Below are 17466 nucleotides of genomic sequence, written 5' to 3'. Positions count from 1 at the left end.
AAACCCACTATTGTAACGGAGCATCCTTCGGGATGGAACGACGGTACGCGTTAGACGCTGTACGCAGCCGTAAACACAGTAACAGAGAGTTTTAGGAAGATGTTGAAATTTCACGATAACGTTTTCGAAAACATGATAAGTCAATCGCCTGATTCCGTTGTAGTGGGTAGCATCACATTGCGAATATCTGATTGACTGACAGCGCTACGGAATCGGCGGGCGTTTACGATTTCCTAAAACACTCTATTGTGAATCAGCCTTAAAACGGTTGTGACAGATCATCCCAAGTTACGTCAGATAAACGTAAGGGACGGTTCTTTGCATCGCTGTGAACCTGCATTGAAAGTTTCGCGCCGAAGAGAGTAGTAGAAGTGGAGAAAATGGGCGCCACGAATATCGAAACTGATGCGGTTCTGACATCACAGCTCTCGCCGCCTCCAGTGAGGGCAGCGCACGAGAAGTCACGTGCTTACGGCTGCCAATGAGAATGGCCGAACTTCTGAGCTCTCTCTGACGTCTGCATTTTGCTCGGGAGTGTGTTCGAGGGCTCTTATGTCGCTAAGTACGACACGTAGAAGAATAATTCTTTTTTTTCCTCATTATTCTGGCGTACAGCACAATGCGCCTATGATGTAATGAACCACATCGATGAAAATGTCCTACCCTCTTTAAGACTCGTCTGCGTTATGACGGTTTCAGAAGAACGTTTTTTCTCGGTCGTGTTTTTAAGGTGCCACTAGGTGTTACGGATGCCAATCTCGTGTCTTCAGAATCCTACCAAAGTTATGTTACTGAAATCTTCTTGTCTCACTTTACATTCCTGCAAAATATTGTGGCTCTTCGTACGTACGTACGTGGCTAGAGTAAATTAATTTTTATTTTTGAGAACTGTGACGTCATGTTATGCTCATGAGCGCCCGCCTCTCATCTGGCAACGTTGTTGCCCTTCGCGTCTTCCGGGCGGCTCACTTTTTGCACTCCGTTAGCGGAGCCCCACGTGACATACCCAACCGACCGCTCCGCTCTTGGTGAAAACACAAAGAAGGAGAAGCCATCTCTCCCATTTTCCCCTCTTTCGGTTAGCGTTACGTGACTTCTCCACCACGTGACCCCCCCCCCCCCCCGGACGCCGGCGTCGTTGGTAGGAGACGAGTGTCCTCTCCAGAACATACATCATTGCAATTTGTGGGCTTGCGATTACGTCACCCGCTCCTCGCGTCATCGAAACTTGTAGAGGCTCAGCAGATCTTCAAAAATTGACAGAAATGCACAGCGTTCGTAAACAGGATCGAAATTTCGCGTACAGAACCCTGAACACACCTTATTTACATGGACTAAGTAAAATAAATGTTTTATTTTACCTAGTCCATGTTCCAGTCCAGTTTCACTTAGTCCGGAGTCAAAACCGACTCATTGCAGCCTACAGAGCTAGATTGCTTTTAGGTGCTATGTTTTAAGCATATGACCGAGAAAGACGTTCGTGCGAAACTGGCCTTAGCGCGCATCATCATTCGAGTGGAGGTAACTTATCTTTGATGGACGCTTCCCAAGCAGCACAATGTACTGAAAGTCGAGTGCAATAGGGGTGGACGGGTAGGTGGAAGGCCTTGAACAGACTTGTGAAACTAAAGAACATTGATAAGACACATGTCGGCCACCCCTATTGCACTCGACTTTCAGTACATTGTGCTGCCTGGGTTGTCAGTCCACTCGATGTACGCTAGGAGTGACCATGGTGATATACACGCTATCTTCACCATGCTGCTACTTGCAAATTTTTATCACTGTAACGTGCAAATTGGTCCCTCGTGATCGGGCACAGATATGATACGACAAGTGCCCTCACTTCAACGGGATAAAAAAAAGGGAAAAAAATGTCGCTCTGACACATTTCTCGGCACTGAACCTTGTCGGCGTCGGCATATCTGCATATCCTCGTGTCTACGAATAATTTACGTGATAACGGCGTCTTTTTTTTTTTCCTCATATGTCGTCCTCCACAGCACAATCGATTCCTGCTTCATAAAGGGCCGTGAATAGAACAGGAGGTTGTCAAGGTGCACTGAAACAGATATGGATAATGCGACGTGTTGGGAGTTGAGAAATCCCACAGGAGAACGTAGCAGACGTATTAGATATGCGCCGAAGTGTAAAGCCTTGTCAGGCAGGTTTAGTATCGTGACGTCATCGACCACCTTACAGTGTTTAGTTTTCTAATATATTTCAATTTTGAAGCACAACGTGCCATTTTCTGGTTTCACGTTCAGCAAATGTTCATTGTATCGTTCACATGAACGCGACAGCGATTGTTCTGAGGGTTGAAGTATATGACAGAGCAGGCTATTTTATACGAAAAGGTGTTTTCAGGCTTTCCCACCTCAAGTTTCTAAAAAAAAACATAGTAATACTTGAGGGACGTTTAACGCTTGGATTTAAAGGGGTTCTAAAATGCAAAAACAACTTGTTCTCAAATTGAAGTTCATTGTTCAGATTGCTACAGTGCAAGCAAAATTAGTTGACACAGCGCTACCGTTTAGAAGAAAAATGCAATGAAAACAGAGCCGTCCTTGGCAGCAGGCAATGGTATCCTCAGGAATCAAAGATTGGCGGCATCCAATGAGTCAGCACGAGAACTGCTGAATACCAAGCAGGAAAGAGTCCGGTATGATCCTGATTGTAGCTTCGTAACGGAATCAAAGTTTTCAATTATGAGAACAGGTGCGAAGATAACATAGCGGGTAACATAATTTGTGAGTGAAGTAATAATTTTAGCATTTTAGTGCCCCTTTAACACGACATGAGGCGTGACGTAGACACCTTCGTCGCTACTTTGTTGACAAACGGCGAAGCCGACAGAGGAAAACGTTGCCGTTTGCGAGCGGTAGAGACCTTTGGAAATGCATAGGGTGACAATGTACTATTAAATAATAGCACATTGATATATGATACATTGATAACTGATATTGATAAAACTTCAGGCAAATGACTACCTGTCTGCAAAGTGTGAAGCGCCAGAAATGAGATCTTGTGTTTCTACGACACAGTCAAGGTGTGTTACCTTAGCTAAATTCACCCTGTAGTGGTAACGCATTAAAAAATACCATTTGGTTGGTAAACTGTACGTTGCAAGGCGTACGACGCGCTGAATTTTGATATAGAAATTGTTAGTTATCCCAATTCTTTATGGAAACATCGCGTAAATAGTGGACCCTCGGTGATATGACCCCCGATAATACGACATACTCACTTTATGGCCGTTTTTCTTGGGAATCGTTCCGCCGCCATGTAAATCCATCTCGTCAGTATGACAATCCGCTTATCCGACTATGACTGAGATTTTTGTCACAAGTAGGGTCAAACGCAGGTATTATCTTCTCGTTATTATGACTACGTCACATGACCCGCAGAGTAGCCCCAAGGAGAGGATACACACATACGTCAGGCAGAGGGTGACACGTGTTGAAGTACGGCGCCAAGGTTTGGGATTACTCCTAACGCTGTTGACCTCGGAATTACTCATAGCGCTTTTGGAACTGCCAAAGCACCGTAGTGCTTAAAACAGCAGCGACCACGAGACCAGGTCACACTTTGCTGCTGCTGCTGCTGCTGTTACGCACCTAAGAATGGGCGGAACGAAGCGGTCTCTAAGGTCAGCGAGTGCGTTTTTTGTTAGGATGACAATTCGCTTTATGACCAAAATCTGCGGGAATGATGGTGGTCATATTAACGAGGGTTCACTGTAAATACAATAAACTGATGCCTTCTTAACATTTCCAATGGCCTACACGACGTGCTAAGCATCTTTTGCATGCCAGTTGGTGTATACTTTCGTGGCAGCGTAAACTTTGTTACGATTATTACATTTCTGTTTTTAAACAATATATTTCGAACAAATTATAGGATTTTGTTGAATCGCTGTTCGTAACTACGCATTCTAGAGCTAATTGGAAAACCCCAACGATTCCTCTACTGCTCAAGAAAAGGGTGGAAAAGGGTATCAGCGAGTTTTAATTGGTCGAAAGGTGCACACGATGACTGACCAGAAAGCACGATAAGCGGATCGCTCTGTTCCCGGTTGACATGACATTGCTATGCTTGCTATATGGTTGTCGTCGTTGTCGTCGTCCAGCGTCCGGTACAGGGGGAATGAAGTTCAATAATAACAATAGAAAGAAAAAAAAGAGGAAGAGAGGTCTGCCTCCTCAGGGAAGGCGGCAAGTTTCACCCCTAAAAAAATAAAAAATGGAAAGAAATTATCGTATTTTTCTATGTATAACGCGCGCGTTGTACAGTAAAAAAGTGCTCTGAAGAGGTCCTGCGCGTTGTACACGGAAATAATTTCCTCCAGAGTTCATTTTCTGGTCGGTGTTCTAGCCTCTAAATTCTAGCCTCTCCCAGGGTGTGCTGTGAGTCTCTCCCAAATCTCTTAGAGTCAGTTGACAAAGCCGGCGAAAGGGCGCTGGACTTCATAAAAATTAATGATGCTGCTTAAGGATGCTATTGAGCAGTCAATAACCCTGAATTTATTTCAGGAGGCTGGCGTGATTGAGAAGGAACGCGAAACTAAATATGTTTCAAATAAAGCATATGCATATATTATATACCGCCTTGACTTATTGTGTATAGTGGTGGCAGTACAGAAGCTTGTAGCAACATTGCGGTGCGGGTTATGCACCGATGCGCGTGATACGTGGAACTTTTTTTCATATTCGGCTCGTTTTTAGGGGTGCGCGTTATACACGAGTGCGCGTTATAAACCGAAAAATACGGTAAGACAATTGTGTAGCATTCCACAAATCATTGACAAATGTCGCGGCATTTACCGCGCCAGCGCTTTTTCTTCTTCTTTTTCGTTCAGTGGAATCGAAACGCGGCGCTTTTCCTCACAAACGAAGTTACAGCTACGGCTACAGTTTCGCACGACGACACTTTCGCAGGTTTTCTTCCATGGTGGCGGGCGGAGGAAACATTTTCCAGCTTATTCCACAAGCGTAGAAGATGATGTTGGCGATTTCAACGTCAGTGAATTCTGTCTTGTGTTCGACCTACCTCAGTGAATGCGTACAATGCCTGATGAATTAACTGCCTGATGGAAACTGCGAAATAAGTGAAACAAATACTCGAAATAACTTATCTTTACCACCACAGGTGGCACTGATGCCAGTGAGCGAGGGCGCCCCCTGGGCAGCCGAACGAGCCTATAACAGCTTGATCCTGTGAAACGCTATAAATATTATTTCTTTATGGCCCGGTTTCACCAATGCCGGTTAACTTTGAACCGAGATTAATTGTTGCCAAAACCTGAAGTTCACGCTCAATTCTTTTTTACATACGTTAGTTGGTGAGATGCTGAATCATTCAGTGACAATAACTCCCTTTAGTGAAGCGGAGCTAAGCGATAAATTCAAGTTCAGGGAACGCCGACCGGTTCAAATGTTAATCGGGGTTGGTGAAACCGGGCCTATGCATGCCTAAATAAACTGTTACCGAAGTGACGGAAGTGGAACATTACCGGTTACCTGACGTTGACAACATAATACATGAATCACCGGGTTAGCTTCCGCTGAGCTATGACGTCAACAGCAGAAACGCGTGTGCCAGCTGGGATCTGCTGACAATGTTACCGACCTCCGCGAAATGGAGCAGTTCCTCTCTACCGCATACTGCTCACTTGCTGCAGCTGCATAGTTTCCTGCGCGGAGTGACACAGATATCGGTCGGCAGTCGCGTGCGAGGACAGTGTCACACTTACGCACCTGTACTTTCACGCCAGAAATGCCGAACCGAGAGATAAGAAACAGCTTGTTTTGGTACATCAAAACCACCCCATATACGAAAAAGATATAGGATAAGCGATCTGTGAAATCCACGCCCAACATTAATGATATCATATATTAATGCTGGTCGTTGATTTAAATGATTTTGAGTTGCCTTAATAAGTGAAATTAGATTTCATAATTATTTTTTTTTAAATATCGATTTTCATGAGTTACTTGAGGTCTATTCCGTGAGTAAATATTCCCTTGTAAACTTCCCTCTCCACACCACAACTGCTGGCAGCCTTTTCATTCTTTTCTTTTCTTTTTATTTAATTTATTATTCTTTCTTCATCTTCTTTACTTCCCAATTCTTTTCTTTTTTATATATTTTCTTCTTTGTTCTTCATCTTCCTTAATTTTCTTATTGTTACGGAAGAGTAAGCCGACGTCCCGTTTGGCTGACCTTTCCCCCGTTTTTTTTCCCTTTCGTCTAATAAATATATCCCCCCCCCCTTTTCACGTGGGATCTAAGATGGAGACGCGTTGTGTCGCCAGGAGTCGGACGCCAGGAGTCTCGGTGACGTCATCTGCTCTTGAAGGGTAGGAAACTATAAGGTCTTGCCGTTTCTTTAGAAAATTCGCTGGCGCGCGTAATGTCCAGTGAAGGCCCCAGCTTATATTCTCCCCACTGAGACTTTCAGAGATATTGATTAATAACATGAAATGTCGACAAAAGATTATCCTGATTATCCTGATTCCTGATTAAAAGATTATCCTGAACCAACATTTTTGGTACCTGTCGATTGTTAACAACCATGTAGGCTTCATCCGGCACTATACCTTGGATCAGTCCCCATGGGATCTACTTGCGTTGAACGGCCACCATCTGAATTCTCGAGGCGCGAAAGTCCTAGCCCCTCGGCGACCTTATTCCCACGGGGTACTCATCGGGAACAGCAGTCGGGAGGGTCAGTCTTGTAATTGAATACTAGCGCGTTCTCGTTGTGAAGAAGGCGATCAGTATTGACCACGTGAATACGAAGCGGGCAGGCCAATGTGATAGTTTCGTAAGGAAACAAAAAGTAGAACCCATAACATCACGTTTTCATTCATAATTAAATGTTACGGTATTCTACATGTGGGGTAGCTTAAGTCGGGGGCGGGGGGCTTGATGGTCGCTCCAGTAGTCTGTTTATTGCGCTGAAGTAGCTGTACTTCACTGCAGGAACGCAGGGTGGCTTATGGTGTTTTCGTACCCATATTATTCTCAAAATTAGTGAATAGACACCTGTTTGAGTGTGATGACAATATGTTATGAAAAATGTATATTCCCCGCATATTTACCACCATCCGAAAGTGTTTAGCATCTTTGCGGCGGACACGTTTTCAAGCGTGTTGAACAGTTCAATCTGAAAGTTTAATACCGTACATGGCTTAAGTACATTTTTTTTGCATTTGATGTGAACAAGTTTGTAGCAATTGTTTTCCAGCATATCCTGCAGACGCCTGGAGTGGTCAATAAACCCATAGACCTAGGCAACACACGTTGAATACTGCAACATTTAATTGTGAATAAAAATGTTATGGGATGTATGTTTGTTCTCGTTTTTGTTTGCTCACGAAATTATCACATTAGCCTGCCCACTTCATAAGTATCTGCTGAATACTGATCGCGAGAACGAGCTAGTGTTCACTTACAAGCCTGACGGTACTTGTGTTTCCTATAAGTACCCCGTAGACGAGGTCCCCCAGGGATAAAAGTGGTACTGCAGGCCGAAAATTATCTATTTTTTTATTTCATTTCATTAATCAATATCGCTTAAAGACTCGGAAGGGAAACTAAGCAGATGTCTTCATTGGCCATTACGCGAACCAGCGAATTTTCCAAAGAAACCGGCAAAACCTTATAGTTTCGGATTCTTCAAGGGCAGGCGACGTTACCGAGATATGTGGCGTCCGCCACCTGGCAACACCGCACGTCTTCATTTTACGTCCCGCGTGGAAAGGCTGCCAGCAGTTGTGGCGAGAAGACAGAAGTCGAGAAGGGAATATACACTCACGGAATAAAACTGAAGTAATACATGAAAATTGAAATATAACAATTTATTTGTGAAATTTAATTTAATTTACTCATGAAATTTAAAATTATTTAATGAAATTCAAATTTCACTTATACAAATATTTCTAAAAAGTGAGAAGCAGACGCACCCTTGCTAATTCAATGGTCTCTGCCTGCGTGGGTTAGGATCCCATCCTCGTCGAACTCGTGTTCTGAACCAATTGTAAGACTCAGGGTGTCGAACCGAAACGTTTTTCGTTCCGGTTTTCGTTCCGGTTGCATCATAAACGATCCGGTACCGGTTCTGCTCCGGAGCAAAAAAATAACGGTTCATACCGGTTTTTAACCGGCTCCGCTTCTGCTGGGAATATTCATCCCCCCCCAAAAAAATCGATGTTACAAAATGTAAACTCGTTTATTCCGCATACATGGTATTTAATATTAATAGACACCTGTGAACTTGGTAGCTCCTGGTTCCTGTAGGTTACTGCCTGTTCAAATGGGCTTTCTCCTTTCTTGAAGCACATGCTACAAATGGACTTGTTTGGCGTGATCTCATAAGTAAAGTACTTTCTTGCTGGGTTGGAGCGATCGCGTCCCATCCGAATGTCTGTTGCTACTGTCTAGCCAGCAAGCACCATCGCACGAGTACGACGCAAATCGAGGAACACCTTCACTCACAAACGCGCTCGACGGTTTCGTTTTAGTATTTTCTTCGTGTCCTGTCCACAAAAGAGTTGCCACTTTGCACGGGCTTGCCCTCGTGTATACGTAAATGTATTCAACTTAGCTGTTCTAAAACAAGGGACGCGTTGCGCGACATTACCGATAAAGAGCCGTTATGCAGCGTCGCTGTTTAGTTGAGGAGAGTTTGCGGGGATCAAATTAAAACGAACACTACCGCACATTGCTAGAGAGTCACATGTACCTCTAAGTCTGTGTGCGTACGCGAACGATAAACCATTACAAAGGGAGCCTAAGGGTCATAGTATACCGACATACATTCCACCGTAACCGCAACCCTCGTATAGTATCCATGACATGACTTCAGAGCATACGACGTCTGTTTCATTCGCCTATCCGGAGTCCAAACCGGCGAACTTTTTCTTGGACCGAAAACCGTTAAATATATTTTTCGGTTTCCCTCCTGAGCGAAAAAAATGTATACGGTTTCGATTCCGTTCCGGTTCGCACCAAAATAGCGTTTTTTTTCGGTTTTCGGTTCCGGTTTTCGGTTCGCTCCGACACCCTGGTAAGACTACAAGGCGATAGTGCAGAGGCCTTCCTTCATGCCTGACAGGTTTTTTCACGTGACGTCGGTAATGGAGAGGGTAGCTCTTCCTTATGTTCCATACAGGCTCCCCTATGTGGACGAGGAGGCCGAGTGGTTAAGGAGTTGGACTGCTGATCCAATGGGCGCTGCCCGCGTGTGTTCGAATCCCATCCTCGTCGAACCACTGTTGCGAACCTTTTCTAGGACTACGAGGGAAAAGTGCATGCGTGTCCGTTTCATGCCTAAGAGGTTTTTACACGTGGCGTCGGTAATGAAGAGGGTTGCTCTTCCTTATGTTCCATACAGGCTCCCCATGTGGACGAGGTGGACGAGTTCGGAAGAGTTGAAGCCTGGGAAATGAACACTGCATGCAAGTAGGCAAGCGACTGAACGCACAGGGATTTCGAATGGTGATGACACACAGGATGTGTATTTCGAGAGATTTTATCAATAAATTAATGATAAAAAAAGACGAGGTGGCCGAGTTGTTGAGGCGTTTGACTGCTAATCCAATGGGTGCTGCCCGCGTGGGTTCGAATCCCATCCTCGTCGAACCACTGTTGCGAACCTTTTCTAGGACTACGAGGGAAAAGTGCATGCGTGTCCGTTTCATGCCTAAAAATTTTTTACACATGGCGTCGGTAATGGAGAGGGTTGCTCTTCCTTATGTTCCATACAAGCTCCCCATGTGGACGAGGTGGACGAGTTCGGAAGAGTTGAAGACTGGCAAATGAACACTGCATGCAAGTAGGCGAGCGACTGAACGCACAGGGATTTTAAATGGTGGTGATACACAGGATGTGTATTTCGAGAGATTTTATGCAATAAATTAATAATGAAAAACAAAGGTGGCCGAGTGGTTAAGGCGTTGGACTGCTAATCCAATGGGCGCTGCCCGCGTGGGTTCGAATCCCATCCTCGTCGAACCACTGTTGCGAACCTTTCTCTAGGACTACGAGGGAACAGTGCAGGCGTGTCCGTTTCATGCCTAAGAGGTTTTTACACATGGCGTCGGTAATGGAGAGGGTTGCTCTTCCTTATGTCCCATACAGGCTCCCCATATGGACGAGATGGATGAGTTCGGAAGAGTTCAAGACTGGGAAATGAACACTGCATGCAAGTAGGCGATCGACTGAACGCACAGGGATTTTAAATGGTGGTGATACACAGGATGTGTATTTCGAGAGATTTTATGCAAAAAATAATAATGAAAAAAGAGACGAGGTGGCCGAGTGGTTAAGGCGTTGGACTGCTAATCCAATGGGCGATGCCCGCGTGGGTTCGAATCCCATCCTCGTCGAACCACTGTCGCGAACCTTTTCTAGGACTACGAAGGAAAAGTGCATGCCTGTCCGTTTCATGCCTAAGATGTTTTTACACGTGGCGTCGGTAATGGAGAGGGTTGCTCTTCCTTATGTTCCATACAGGCTCCCCATATGGACGCGATGGACGAGTTCGGAAGAGTTCAAGACTGGGAAATGAACACTGCATGCAAGTAGGCGAGCGACTGAACGCACAGGGATTTTAAATGGTGGTGATACACAGAATGTGTATTTCGAGAGATTTTACGCAATAAATTAATAATGAAAAAAGAGACGAGGTGGCTGAGCGGTTAAGGCGTTGGACTGCTAATCCAATGGGCGCTGCCCGCGTGGGTTCGAATCCCATCCTCGTCGTACCACTGTTGCGAACCTTTTCTAGGACTACGAGGGAAAAGTGCATGCCTGTCCGTTTCATGCCGAAGAGGTTTTTACACGTGGCGTCGGTAATGGAGAGGGTTGCTCTTCCTTATGTTCCATACAGGCTCCCCATATGGACGAGATGGACGAGTTCGGAAGAGTTCAAGACTGGGAAATGAACACTGCATGCAAGTAGGCGAGCGACTGAACGCACAGGGATTTTAAATGGTGGTGATACACAGGATGTGTATTTCGAGAAATTTTATGCAATAAATTAATAATGAAAAAAGAGACGAGGTGGCCGAGTGGTTAAGGCGTTGGACTGCTAATCCAATGGGCGCTGCCCGCGTGGGTTCGAATCCTATCCTCGTCGAACCACTGTTGCGAACCTTTCCTAGGACTACGAGGGAAAAGTGCAGGCGTGTCCATTTCATGCCTAAGAATGTTTTACACATGGCGTCGGTAATGGAGAGGGTTGCTCTTCCTTATGTTCCATACAGGCTCCCCATATGGACGAGATGGACGAGTTCGGAAGAGTTGAAGACTGGGAAATGAACACTGCATCCAAGTAGGCGAGCGACTGAACGCACAGGGATTTTCAATGGTGGTGATACACAGGATGTGTATTGCGAGAGATTTTATGCAATAAATTAATAATGAAAAAAGAGACGAGGTGGCCGAGTGGTTAAGGCGTTGGACTGCTAATCCAATGGGCGATGCCCGCGTGGGTTCGAATCCCATCCTCGTCGAACCACTGTCGCGAACCTTTTCTAGGACTACGAAGGAAAAGTGCATGCCTGTCCGTTTCATGCCTAAGAGGTTTTTACACGTGGCGTCGGTAATGGAGAGGGTTGCTCTTCCTTATGTTCCATACAGGCTCCCCATATGGACGAGATGGACGAGTTCGGAAGAGTTCAAGACTGGGAAATGAACACTGCATGCAAGTAGGCGAGCGACTGAACGCACAGGGATTTTAAATGGTGGTGATACACAGGATGTGTATTTCGAGAGATTTTATGCAATAAATTAATAATGAAAAAAGAGACGAGGTGGCCGAGTGGTTAAGGCGTTGGACTGCTAATCCAATGGGCGATGCCCGCGTGGGTTCGAATCCCATCCTCGTCGAACCACTGTCGCGAACCTTTTCTAGGATTACGAAGGAAAAGTGCATGCCTGTCCGTTTCATGCCTAAGAGGTTTTTACACGTGGCGTCGGTAATGGAGAGGGTTGCTCTTCCTTATGTTCCATACAGGCTCCCCATATGGACGAGATGGACGAGTTCGGAAGAGTTCAAGACTCTGAAATGAACACTGCATGCAAGTAGGCGAGCGACTGAACGCACAGGGATTTTCAATGGTGGTGATACACAGGATGTGTATTTCGAGAGATTTGATGCAATAAATTCATAATGAAAAAAGAGACGAGGTGGCCGAGTGGTTAAAGCGTTGGACTGCTAATCCAATGGGCGATGCCCGCGTGGGTTCGAATCCCATCCTCGTCGAACCACTGTCGCGAACCTTTTCTAGGACTACGAAGGAAAAGTGCATGCCTGTCCGTTTCATGCCAAAAAGGTTTTTACACGTGGCGTCGGTAATGGAGAGGGTTGCTCTTCCTTATGTTCCATACAGGCTCCCCATATGGACGAGATGGACGAGTTCGGAAGAGTTCAAGACTGGGAAATGAACACTGCATGCAAGTAGGCGAGCGACTGAACACACAGGGATTTTAAATGGTGGTGATACACAGGATGTGTATTTCGAGAGATTTTATGCAATAAATTGATAATGAAAAAAGAGACGAGGTGGCCGAGTGGTTAAGGCGTTGGACTGCTAATCCAATGGGCGATGCCCGCGTGGGTTCGAATCCCATCCTCGTCGAACCACTGTCGCGAACCTTTTCTAGGATTACGAAGGAAAAGTGCATGCCTGTCCGTTTCATGCCTAAGAGGTTTTTACACGTGGCGTCGGTAATGGAGAGGGTTGCTCTTCCTTATGTTCCATACAGGCTCCCCATATGGACGAGATGGACGAGTTCGGAAGAGTTCAAGACTCTGAAATGAACACTGCATGCAAGTAGGCGAGCGACTGAACGCACAGGGATTTTCAATGGTGGTGATACACAGGATGTGTATTTCGAGAGATTTTATGCAATAAATTATTAATGAAAAAAGAGACGAGGTGGCCGAGTGGTTAAAGCGTTGGACTGCTAATCCAATGGGCGATGCCCGCGTGGGTTCGAATCCCATCCTCGTCGAACCACTGTCGCGAACCTTTTCTAGGACTACGAAGGAAAAGTGCATGCCTGTCCGTTTCATGCCAAAAAGGTTTTTACACGTGGCGTCGGTAATGGAGAGGGTTGCTCTTCCTTATGTTCCATACAGGCTCCCCATATGGACGAGATGGACGAGTTCGGAAGAGTTCAAGACTGGGAAATGAACACTGCATGCAAGTAGGCGAGCGACTGAACACACAGGGATTTTAAATGGTGGTGATACACAGGATGTGTATTTCGAGAGATTTTATGCAATAAATTGATAATGAAAAAAGAGACGAGGTGGCCGAGTGGTTAAGGCGTTGGACTGCTAATCCAATGGGCGATGCCCGCGTGGGTTCGAATCCCATCCTCGTCGAACCACTGTCGCGAACCTTTTCTAGGACTACGAAGGAAAAGTGCATGCCTGTCCGTTTGATGCCTAAGAGGTTTTTACACGTGGCGTCGGTAATGGAGAGGGTTGCTCTTCCTAATGTTCCATACAGGCTCCCCATATGGTCGAGTTCGGAAGAGTTGAAGACTGGGAAATGAACACTGCATCCATGTAGGCGAGCGACTGAACGCACAGGGATTTTCAATGGTGGTGATACACAGGATGTGTATTTCGAGAGATTTTATGCAATAAATTAATAATGAAAAAAGAGACGAGGTGGCCGAGTGGTTAAGGCGTTGGACTGCTAATCCAATGGGCGATGCCCGCGTGGGTTCGAATCCCATCCTCGTCGAACCACTGTTGCGAACCTTTTCTAGGACTACGACGGAAAAGTGCATGCCTGTCCGTTTCATGCCTAAGAGGTTTTTACACGTGGCGTCGGTAATGGAGAGGGTTGCTCTTCCTAATGTTCCATACAGGCTCCCCATATGGTCGAGTTCGGAAGAGTTGAAGACTGGGAAATGAACACTGCGTCCAAGTAGGCGAGCGACTGAACGCACAGGGATTTTCAATGGTGGTGATACACAGGATGTGTATTTCGAGAGATTTTATGCAATAAATTAATAATAAAAAAAGAGACGAGGTGGCCGAGTGGTTGAGGCGTTTGACTGCTAATCCAATGGGTGCTGCCCGCGTGGGTTCGAATCCCATCCTCGTCGAACCACTGTTGCGAACCTTTTCTAGGACTACGAGGGAAAAGTGCATGCGTGTCCGTTTCATGCCTAAAAATTTTTTACACATGGCGTCGGTAATGGAGAGGGTTGCTCTTCCTTATGTTCCATACAAGCTCCCCATGTGGACGAGGTGGACGAGTTCGGAAGAGTTGAAGACTGGCAAATGAACACTGCATGCAAGTAGGCGAGCGACTGAACGCACAGGGATTTTAAATGGTGGTGATACACAGGATGTGTATTTCGAGAGATTTTATGCAATAAAAATAATAATGAAAAACAAAGGTGGCCGAGTGGTTAAGGCGTTGGACTCCTAATCCAATGGGCGCTGCCCGCGTGGGTTCGAATCCCATCCTCGTCGAACCACTGTTGCGAACCTTTGCTAGGACTACGAGGGAAAAGTGCAGGCGTGTCCGTTTCATGCCTAAGAATATTTTACACATGGCGTCGGTAATGGAGAGGGTTGCTCTTCCTAATGTTCCATACAGGCTCCCCATATGGACGAGATGGACGAGTTCGGAAGAGTTGAAGACTGGGAAATGAACACTGCATGCAAGTAGGCGAGCGACTGAACGCACAGGGATTTTAAATGGTGGTGATACACAGGATGTGTATTTCGAGAAATTTTATGCAATAAATTAATAATGAAAAAAGAGACGAGGTGGCCGAGTGGTTAAGGCGTTGGACTGCTAATCCAATGGGCGATGCCCGCCTGGGTTCGAATCCCATCCTCGTCGAACCACTGTCGGGAACCTTTTCTAGGACTACGAAGGAAAAGTGCATGCCTGCCCGTTTCATGCCTAAGAGGTTTTTACACGTGGCGTCGGTAATGGAGAGGGTTGCTCTTCCTCATGTTCCATACAGGCTCCCCATATAGACGAGATGGAAGAGTTCAAGAGTGGGAAATGAACACTGCATGCAAGTAGGCGAGCGACTGAACGCACAGGGATTTTAAATGGTGGTGATACACAGGATGTGTATTTCGAGAGATTTGATGCAATAAATTCATAATGAAAAAAGAGACGAGGTGGCCGAGTGGTTAAGGCGTTGGACTGCTAATCCAATGGGCGCTGCCCGCGTGGGTTCGAATCCTATCCTCGTCGAACCACTGTTGCGAACCTTTCCTAGGACTACGAGGGAAAAGTGCAGGCGTGTCCATTTCATGCCTAAGAATATTTTACACATGGCGTCGGTAATGGAGAGGGTTGCTCTTCCTTATGTTCCATACAGGCTCCCCATATGGACGAGATGGACGAGTTCGGAAGAGTTGAAGACTGGGAAATGAACACTGCATCCAAGTAGGCGAGCGACTGAACGCACAGGGATTTTCAATGGTGGTGATACACAGGATGTGTATTTCGAGAGATTTTATGCAATAAATTAATAATGAAAAAAGAGACGAGGTGGCCGAGTGGTTAAGGCGTTGGACTGCTAATCCAATGGGCGATGCCCGCGTGGGTTCGAATCCCATCCTCGTCGAACCACTGTCGCGAACCTTTCCTAGGACTACGAAGGAAAAGTGCATGCCTGTCCGTTTCATGCCTAAGAGGTTTTTACACGTGGCGTCGGTAATGGAGAGGGTTGCTCTTCCTTATGTTCCATACAGGCTCCCCATATGGACGAGATGGACGAGTTCGGAAGAGTTCAAGACTGGGAAATGAACACTGCATGCAAGTAGGCGAGCGACTGAACGCACAGGGATTTTCAATGGTGGTGATACACAGGATGTGTATTTCGAGAGATTTTATGCAATAAATTAATAATGAAAAAAGAGACGAGGTGGCCGAGTGGTTAAGGCGTTGGACTGCTAATCCAATGGGCGATGCCCGCGTGGGTTCGAATCCCATCCTCGTCCAACCACTGTCGCGAACCTTTTCTAGGACTACGAAGGAAAAGTGCATGCCTGTCCGTTTCATGCCTAAGAGGTTTTTACACGTGGCGTCGGTAATGGAGAGGGTTGCTCTTCCTTATGTTCCATACAGGCTCCCCATATGGACGAGATGGACGAGTTCGGAAGAGTTCAAGACTGGGAAATGAACACTGCATGCAAGTAGGCGAGCGACTGAACGCACAGGGATTTTCAATGGTGGTGATACACAGGATGTGTATTTCGAGAGATTTTATGCAATAAATTATTAATGAAAAAAGAGACGAGGTGGCCGAGTGGTTAAAGCGTTGGACTGCTAATCCAATGGGCGATGCCCGCGTGGGTTCGAATCCCATCCTCGTCGAACCACTGTCGCGAACCTTTTCTAGGACTACGAAGGAAAAGTGCATGCCTGTCCGTTTCATGCCAAAAAGGTTTTTACACGTGGCGTCGGTAATGGAGAGGGTTGCTCTTCCTTATGTTCCATACAGGCTCCCCATATGGACGAGATGGACGAGTTCGGAAGAGTTCAAGACTGGGAAATGAACACTGCATGCAAGTAGGCGAGCGACTGAACACACAGGGATTTTAAATGGTGGTGATACACAGGATGTGTATTTCGAGAGATTTTATGCAATAAATTAATAATGAAAAAAGAGACGAGGTGGCCGAGTGGTTAAGGCGTTGGAATGAGCTCCCTGCGAGCGGCGGCAACGGCTCCGAGCCGGGATGAAGTTAGGCCTAGTGCTTCCCAGACAGAGTACAAGACCATCCTACCTACTATTACGCCAGGTAACTTATCGCCTAACACGGTCATCATGCATGCGGATCCCTCCGCTAAACCGTACAAAGTGCTGGACTTTGATGCCCCACTGAGAGACGTTGTTGATAGACGAGAGATTTGTGCATTAGGGGCTTACCGCTATAACCACGTGTGGGCCATAACGTTCAGGAGCGAGACAGAGAAGGCGAAGCTGCTGAAGCAAAAGGAGATGCTTGTGAAAGACAAGCGGTGCATCGTAATCGACCCAAACGCAAAAGAAATAACTCTGAAGCTTCACTGGGTCTCTACGATTTTAGGCGATGACGTAATCCGCAACGCTATGACAGAGTATGGTGATGTCCTGGATACGGCAAGAGAGACGTGGAAGTGCGCTGAATTTGCTGGCATAGAAACGACGACTCGAATAGTCAAGCTGCGGCTACGCGAAGGATCCACCGTCGACCAAATTCCATACATGATCCATATCAGGGGCGACCCGTTACTTGTTTCGGTGCCGGGGAAGCCGCCATTGTGCCTGCGGTGCAAACAGGTAGGGCACATACGCAATCAGTGTACGGCGACATGGTGCAAGAAATGTAAATCGTTTGGTCATGACCCAGAAGACTGTGTGCAAACCTACGCCAGCAAGACTCGGGGGCAAGGTAGCGACACGATTACAGACAATCTAATG

The 17466-nt window shown here is 46.2% G+C and overlaps 18 non-coding genes across 18 annotated transcripts; all 18 read left to right on the top strand.

Annotated features, from left to right (window-relative positions):
- Positions 1 to 9188: 9188 nt before the first annotated feature.
- Trnas-gcu (transfer RNA serine (anticodon GCU)) lies at positions 9189 to 9270 on the top strand. Its single transcript has one exon. It is a non-coding gene; the product is annotated as a tRNA-Ser (tRNA).
- Positions 9271 to 9561: 291 nt separating this feature from the next.
- On the top strand, positions 9562 to 9643 carry Trnas-gcu (transfer RNA serine (anticodon GCU)). Its single transcript has one exon. It is a non-coding gene; the product is annotated as a tRNA-Ser (tRNA).
- A 666-nt stretch (positions 9644 to 10309) lies between these two features.
- On the top strand, positions 10310 to 10391 carry Trnas-gcu (transfer RNA serine (anticodon GCU)). The gene has a single exon. It is a non-coding gene; the product is annotated as a tRNA-Ser (tRNA).
- A 294-nt stretch (positions 10392 to 10685) lies between these two features.
- On the top strand, positions 10686 to 10767 carry Trnas-gcu (transfer RNA serine (anticodon GCU)). The gene has a single exon. It is a non-coding gene; the product is annotated as a tRNA-Ser (tRNA).
- A 294-nt stretch (positions 10768 to 11061) lies between these two features.
- Positions 11062 to 11143, top strand: Trnas-gcu (transfer RNA serine (anticodon GCU)). The gene has a single exon. It is a non-coding gene; the product is annotated as a tRNA-Ser (tRNA).
- Positions 11144 to 11437: 294 nt separating this feature from the next.
- Positions 11438 to 11519, top strand: Trnas-gcu (transfer RNA serine (anticodon GCU)). The gene has a single exon. It is a non-coding gene; the product is annotated as a tRNA-Ser (tRNA).
- A 294-nt stretch (positions 11520 to 11813) lies between these two features.
- Positions 11814 to 11895, top strand: Trnas-gcu (transfer RNA serine (anticodon GCU)). Its single transcript has one exon. It is a non-coding gene; the product is annotated as a tRNA-Ser (tRNA).
- A 294-nt stretch (positions 11896 to 12189) lies between these two features.
- Trnas-gcu (transfer RNA serine (anticodon GCU)) lies at positions 12190 to 12271 on the top strand. The gene has a single exon. It is a non-coding gene; the product is annotated as a tRNA-Ser (tRNA).
- Positions 12272 to 12565: 294 nt separating this feature from the next.
- Trnas-gcu (transfer RNA serine (anticodon GCU)) lies at positions 12566 to 12647 on the top strand. The gene has a single exon. It is a non-coding gene; the product is annotated as a tRNA-Ser (tRNA).
- A 294-nt stretch (positions 12648 to 12941) lies between these two features.
- On the top strand, positions 12942 to 13023 carry Trnas-gcu (transfer RNA serine (anticodon GCU)). The gene has a single exon. It is a non-coding gene; the product is annotated as a tRNA-Ser (tRNA).
- A 294-nt stretch (positions 13024 to 13317) lies between these two features.
- Positions 13318 to 13399, top strand: Trnas-gcu (transfer RNA serine (anticodon GCU)). Its single transcript has one exon. It is a non-coding gene; the product is annotated as a tRNA-Ser (tRNA).
- Positions 13400 to 13684: 285 nt separating this feature from the next.
- Trnas-gcu (transfer RNA serine (anticodon GCU)) lies at positions 13685 to 13766 on the top strand. Its single transcript has one exon. It is a non-coding gene; the product is annotated as a tRNA-Ser (tRNA).
- A 285-nt stretch (positions 13767 to 14051) lies between these two features.
- Positions 14052 to 14133, top strand: Trnas-gcu (transfer RNA serine (anticodon GCU)). The gene has a single exon. It is a non-coding gene; the product is annotated as a tRNA-Ser (tRNA).
- Positions 14134 to 14800: 667 nt separating this feature from the next.
- Trnas-gcu (transfer RNA serine (anticodon GCU)) lies at positions 14801 to 14882 on the top strand. The gene has a single exon. It is a non-coding gene; the product is annotated as a tRNA-Ser (tRNA).
- A 284-nt stretch (positions 14883 to 15166) lies between these two features.
- On the top strand, positions 15167 to 15248 carry Trnas-gcu (transfer RNA serine (anticodon GCU)). The gene has a single exon. It is a non-coding gene; the product is annotated as a tRNA-Ser (tRNA).
- A 294-nt stretch (positions 15249 to 15542) lies between these two features.
- Positions 15543 to 15624, top strand: Trnas-gcu (transfer RNA serine (anticodon GCU)). Its single transcript has one exon. It is a non-coding gene; the product is annotated as a tRNA-Ser (tRNA).
- A 294-nt stretch (positions 15625 to 15918) lies between these two features.
- Positions 15919 to 16000, top strand: Trnas-gcu (transfer RNA serine (anticodon GCU)). Its single transcript has one exon. It is a non-coding gene; the product is annotated as a tRNA-Ser (tRNA).
- A 294-nt stretch (positions 16001 to 16294) lies between these two features.
- Positions 16295 to 16376, top strand: Trnas-gcu (transfer RNA serine (anticodon GCU)). The gene has a single exon. It is a non-coding gene; the product is annotated as a tRNA-Ser (tRNA).
- Positions 16377 to 17466: the final 1090 nt, after the last annotated feature.

The sequence above is a fragment of the Ornithodoros turicata genome, chromosome 1, assembly GCF_037126465.1.
Source record: "Ornithodoros turicata isolate Travis chromosome 1, ASM3712646v1, whole genome shotgun sequence".
Lineage (NCBI taxonomy): Eukaryota > Metazoa > Arthropoda > Arachnida > Ixodida > Argasidae > Ornithodoros > Ornithodoros turicata.
This window is presented reverse-complemented; position numbering and strand designations above follow the sequence as displayed.